The sequence below is a fragment of the Silene latifolia genome, chromosome 9 (genome assembly GCF_048544455.1).
Source record: "Silene latifolia isolate original U9 population chromosome 9, ASM4854445v1, whole genome shotgun sequence".
Taxonomy (NCBI): Eukaryota; Viridiplantae; Streptophyta; class Magnoliopsida; order Caryophyllales; family Caryophyllaceae; genus Silene; species Silene latifolia.
The window spans coordinates 11,603,087-11,609,249 of NC_133534.1; the positions used below are offsets into that span (position 1 = coordinate 11,603,087).

The 6,163-nt window shown below is 36.9% G+C and overlaps 1 long non-coding RNA gene across 1 annotated transcript; it reads right to left on the reverse strand.

The window, feature by feature from the left end:
• Window positions 1-3,427: 3,427 nt before the first annotated feature.
• On the reverse strand, window positions 3,428-3,900 carry LOC141602430 (uncharacterized). The gene is made up of 3 exons (XR_012524441.1): window positions 3,811-3,900; window positions 3,595-3,690; window positions 3,428-3,456 (listed from the first exon to the last, which is right to left on the reverse strand). It is a non-coding gene; the product is annotated as an uncharacterized LOC141602430 (long non-coding RNA).
• Window positions 3,901-6,163: the final 2,263 nt, after the last annotated feature.

The window sequence follows — 6,163 nt, forward strand, 5'->3', positions numbered from 1 at the left end:
CTACACTTGAATCCTTGTTCTTCCATTTTAGGAGTGCTCAAGAACAAGTAAGAAGGAGATCTTACTTGTGCCCAATAATCCGAAATCTTCAATGTAAGATGATGATTTCTTTCTTATTCTTTTATCGTTTGCATGCATAAGATCATCATTTAATTTTATGACTAAATTAAATCATCACGTATATGAATATGTATAGTAATGAGATATAGATTTCTAACAATTTTTTTTTTTTTATATTCCTTTTTCGAATTTTTTCTTTTTTTTTCTTTTTCACGACATTTTTCTTTCCATTGCCTTCAACTCTTACACCGACTTTTGAAATCAGATATGTAACCAAACTGCAATAAAACTTCCTAAACAGCTACTCATCACTAGCTTGGCTAGGGTAGGCAAAATTATAGATTGTAGCTAATAGGACAAAAAGGCAATTTGGCTATGTGAAGCTCATGGGTAGAATGAAATAAAGAGAACTGCCCCTTCTAACATGTGTCACCATCCTTAGACCGAATGCATACAGGTATTAAGAAGACTAGATTCATGCTTATGCAAATTGATGTCACATGCCTTATAGAGAGTACTACTCACATCCTACATGAAACCGGTCATGAATGTCACCAGTTTATAAAGCCCTAACCTCAGAATGTAATGTAGTTTGCCAATACGTGAGTCAAGTCTATTCGTTCAGATAAGAGAGGAACAAAAACTCGTAGATTATGCACATTATCATGCCAACAATATGTCAAGAATATGCAGGGTAGAGGTAAAGATTCAATGTACCATCAAAGTTCAAACGTTCCGACTCAAAATAAACGTAAAATATTTTGAATTTTATGTGATTTTTGAATTAAAAAACAACGATGCATGCGAAAATGAATAAACGTGCAAACGAAAATGCAAGAAAACATGCAGACACAGATATGGATGCATACCTCCCCAAACCAAACCGTACAATGCCCTTATTGTACCAAAAATAGTGAAAGAAATGCAAACTAAGGAGAAAAGGATATCAGGAGTCGGAAAACTTATAAGACGGCGTAAAGAGGGACCTCCCCAAACCGACCATGAACATGGGAGGTTATAGTTAGCCGCACAACAGCTCAACGGACGAAAAATAGCTGCTGGAACACGGAACTGCTCGATCGAACAACTCAGAACAGTTCGATCGAGAGGATTCGGTATCAAAAGGACTCGATCGAGAAGATATGTTACTCGATCGAGAGAATGGGATTTGCAGCATTTCGATCGAGGACAACAGATGATCGATCGAGTGAAATTCTTAGTAAAAGTGCTCGATCGAGAGAATAAGATTTACAGCATTTCCATCGAGGACAGCAGATGCTCGATCGAGTGAAATTCTTAGCAAAAGTGCTTGATCGAGTAGAAAAACCACTCGATCGAGCTGCCTCACCTGCAAAACGCACATAAGAAGTATAGGAAATACGAAGGACGCATAGTTCGGCGTTCAAAGTCAACACAAAGCTAAAGGAAGGGAAATAAGTTTAACTAAAATACAATAAAATAGTCCAGGTTGCCTCCCGGAAAGCGCAGGTTTAAGAGGTCCCGCACGACCTTTCTGGCTTCAATGAACTGGCGCATCAAGCTCGTCGAAGTACAAGACTTCAACACGGTTGTCTGCTTCATTTGCTTTGTGGTAGTGCTTCACATATTGCCCATTCACCTTGAACCTATTTCCCTCGGGACCTTCTTGCTCAACAGACCCAAATTTAGTGACAGCTGTCACTGTATAAGGTCCACTCCACCTCGACTTCAGCTTGCCAGGAAATAATCGCAGTCGGGCGTTAAACAGCAACACCTTCTGCCCGACATGAAATTCACGAGGTAAGATCCTTTTGTCATGCCATCTCTTCGTCTCTTCCTTGTAGATGCGCGAGCTATCATAGGCGTTGAGCCTAAACTCCTCCAGTATCTAGCTGCAATAGACGGTTCTGACCACACAACTTAGGATCAAAGTTAAGTTCACGAATTGCCTACCAAGCTTTACATTCCAACTCAACAGGTAAATGACATGACTTCCCATAAACTAACCGATAAGGTGATGCACCAATCGGTGTCTTAAAGGCAGTTCTGTAAGCCCATAATGTGTCCTCCAGTTAAAGACTCTAGTCCTTCCGTGATTTTGAAACTACTTTAGATAAGATCTCTTTAATATCGCGATTAGAGACCTCAACCTGACCACTAGTTTGGGGATGATACCCCAAACCACGCCGGTGTTGAACACCGACCTTAGACAGAATGGAAGTTAGTTTCTTTTCTTTAAAGTGCATTCCCCCATCACTAATGACGACCCTAGAGACACCAAATCGGGGAAATATAATCTTTTTAAACATCTTAATCACGGTCCTGGCATCACAATGGGGTGAAGCAATTGCCTCCACCCACTTAGATGTTAGGTTCATATACCTATTATTAGACTCCTCTAATAGTGAACAAATTAAATTGTTAATTATTTGTTCTTTAGATCTAGTGCATGCATAACAAAATGAAAGATTTACTACTACAGATACAGGCTATAACAACGGGTAAAAACCGTTGTAAAAACAAAAAGCGGACGTTGTTAAAGCGGCCGTTGTAAAAGGTATTTACAACGGTTAGGTTATTTACTTAAACCGTTATCGAAAGTATTCACCACGGTTAAAAGCCATTGTTGTTGCGTGTAAGCCGTTGTGGAAAGTGTTTCAAAAATTTGGTGGGAATAATATAACAACGGTTGTCATATGTATAACCGTTGTTGTAACTTTCCCTCCAAAATTGTGAAGACTTTTAACAACGGGTATATGCTACATACCCGTTGTTGAAATTTGTAGTAACAACGGTTCTTAGTTTAAAACCTGTTGTTGTAACTTTCCCTCCAAAATTGTGAAGACTTTTAACAACGGTTCTTCGTTTAAAACCTGTTGTTGAATATTATGCGCGGTATTTGTGAAAGGTATTCTTAACGGGTTTTTTTAGTAACCGTTGTGAAAGGTCTTCACAACGGTTTTTTTTAGTAACCGTTTTTATTACGAACTCCTAATGTTTTTAAAAATTAAATTTGTTTCATGCCATTCAAAAACCTGCATATATCAGTAGCACCATATACCAAAGACCAAAGATAAATCACAAATTTGAGTTCATCGAACTCAATAGATTCAATTCAACCACAAAAGCAATGAACATCATATATATATATATATATATATATATATATATATATATATATATATATATATATATATATATATATATATATATATATATATATATACTTACAAAGAGTTAAATTTACATGAACTAATCATTCCCTAACTTCAACCAAAAATTTACTAATAAGCTGATCTAAACTCCGAGTATCATGCATTTCTATTTTCTAAGACGTATTTGCCCAACATGTCCCTTACCTCGTCTATATCTACACTTGAGTCTTTGTTGAATCTCTTGTGACGGGTTGATTACATACTGCGGAGAAAACAAAGACAAGACATTATTGTAACAACATCAAATATCGTATACCAACATCATGTTATAAAAAGCAAGCAAGACAACATCGGCTCTAATTTAAAAAAAGTCGGCTTATCACATTATTAAATTACTAACCTTTTCTGGAATAAGGATATATCTTCGCCTAATAATCTCCAACATGAACCGACAAACGTAGTATCCACATTGTATGCTATCCGGCTGGCGAGGGGCCTATTATTACATAAAAACAAACAGACGAGAGAAGGCTCACATCAGAATCTTGAACTTTAGGTATTGTATTAGTATTAAACACAGATTTTTGCACTTAATGTATTGTATTTGAGCACGTACCCCTGTTATCGTAATAAAATCAGGGCCATCATCAGAATCTTTCGTGGGTTGATCCTGATCGTTAGCTCTTCTCTTCTCAAAGGCCTTTTTTTTTTTAAAAAAAAAAGGAGGCAGAAACTCATTTTTTTAGGGACAAAAATGAGCTTTTTGATATAAATAAAAATTGAAACTTAATGTTATTATAAATAAATCAGTATTATAAACTTACTTATTAATCAAGCGCTTAAAAGTCTCGCTTGGTTGATTATGTAAAGAGTCCAACCAAAAAACTTTCTTCTTTGTCGGCATGATGGCTGCTAGCACCCAATGAGTCCTACATCAAGTGACATCATCATTATTAACAAGTACATATATTAGTTATGAAAATGCAATTGTAGGGGGAAACGTAATATTAATTTGTTTATTACCCTTTTTCATTATAAGGGGCAAAAATCAGCTTCTTGGTTGTCGCCAATTGCTGAGCAATATAATCTACCCGATCTTCGAACGAGAATTACGGAATAAATAAAGATAAAACATAGGGGCACAGGAATCCGTATTGATCAGATGGAATCTTCTTCTCGGGGATCACTCTCAATTTCAATATCCTACATTATTAAGGTATTAATTCCGGTATTTAAAACACTATCTAGTAGTCAGAATATTAGAATATGAAATTATTTATTAAGAAACTTACTTCATCCAAACAAATAGGTGTTGGACATCAATCTGGTCTAGGCCAGCCCAAATGGCTAGCATATCCCATGACATAAGTGCTTCGCGCTCAACCCCTATAATATCCTCCTCGAGCGGAATAACTATCAATTGCTCGGTGGCTATGCGACGGCTAGCCTCCTCATGCAGTTTCCTTATCGTCACCGTTCTTACTTTTTGCATGTAATCCTTCCCAGAATATTGTGAGTCGTTTAAACTCCTAACTTCTTTCAGGTCGGGGAAATAATAATTCTTTGATTTTGTGCTACTACCACCAGACTACACATGTAGATAATTAAAATAATAAAGAATCCAAAGGTAACATATCCTAGTTGGAGTAATAAAAATAAAAGCGTACTTAACTAAATACTTCATCAACCTGCTCTTTCAATGATGAGGTAGTAGTAGCAAATATGACTGGGGACTTAGGCTTATCAGTCTTTTTTGTCCCCTACACAAAATTACCATGCATGCTTTTTAGAAATACAGACAAAATATAAGGGAGCGAGGTTTTTAAAAAAATGGAGAAGTTAATTAAATACCTCATCAAGTTGTTGTCTGGACGAGGTAGTTGGTATGTCCGGGGACTTAGGCTTATCCGCCTTAGCCGGATTTTCTGTTCCCTACATACAAAAAATTTCCATGCTTTTTAGAAATACAGAAACAAAAAAAATCAAAGGGAGGTTTTCATAAAAATGGAGAAGTTAATTAAATACCTCATCAAGTCCCAGGACATTAGGCTTATCCGCCAAAGCCGGCTTTTTTGTTCCCTACAAAAAAAAATAACATATAAATTTAACATATAAAAACATTCAACAATTAAAAATGTAACATATATATAAAGGTATTTCTTCTAACCCCAAATGCTTTCTTTGAGGCGAGGAGACGACCGAGCCAAGTAGATGTGAGTTTCAGGCCATTGGATGAAACTCCCAACCGCATCTCCGAGAATGGTAATGTCGTCACGAATCGGGACGGCGGTTGAAAGTTTTCATGGCCTGGAAAGACTCTAGTTATCTCTACTTTTCTATGATTCGGCAAAAGTTTTTCGCCATGAACTACTACAGTTACCGCTGCTGATTTGGTGTGCATTTCTACGAGACCCCGACCAACATGCACATTTGGATTTTCGAATTTAGGGTCATCAAGAATAACTGGCCTCTTGTTTACGGCCTGAAGAATATACACTACATACATTATTATATCCCAAAATTTAATAGAATTCATATAAATTTAACTAATTTAACACTTCATGCATACCTTACTGAAAACAGGGAACTGACTTGAAGGGGATGTATGCTGTTTTCCATCAGCCGTCTTCTCAAGTTGCATCTCCTTTTCAGACCCATTATTTACCTAATAAAATTAACCAATGGCACGATGTCAGAAGTTATAGCATTAGAGCTGGCAGGGAACACACCCCCTGATCTTACCCAAAAAAAAAGAAAAGAAAAATAAGGAAGTATTAGGTACCTGATCGGCTTTAGTTGTTACAACTTCAGAAGCATTAGATACCTGATCTTTCTCAATCTCGTTGACCGATACTTCCTTCTCATGTATTGCCAAGGTAGTAGCGGCCTCTTGACCAATCTGTTGTACCTTATTACCCCCTTTGTAAATGACATCCTCCATCATCTTCACTTCTTCTTCGGAAAGCTTG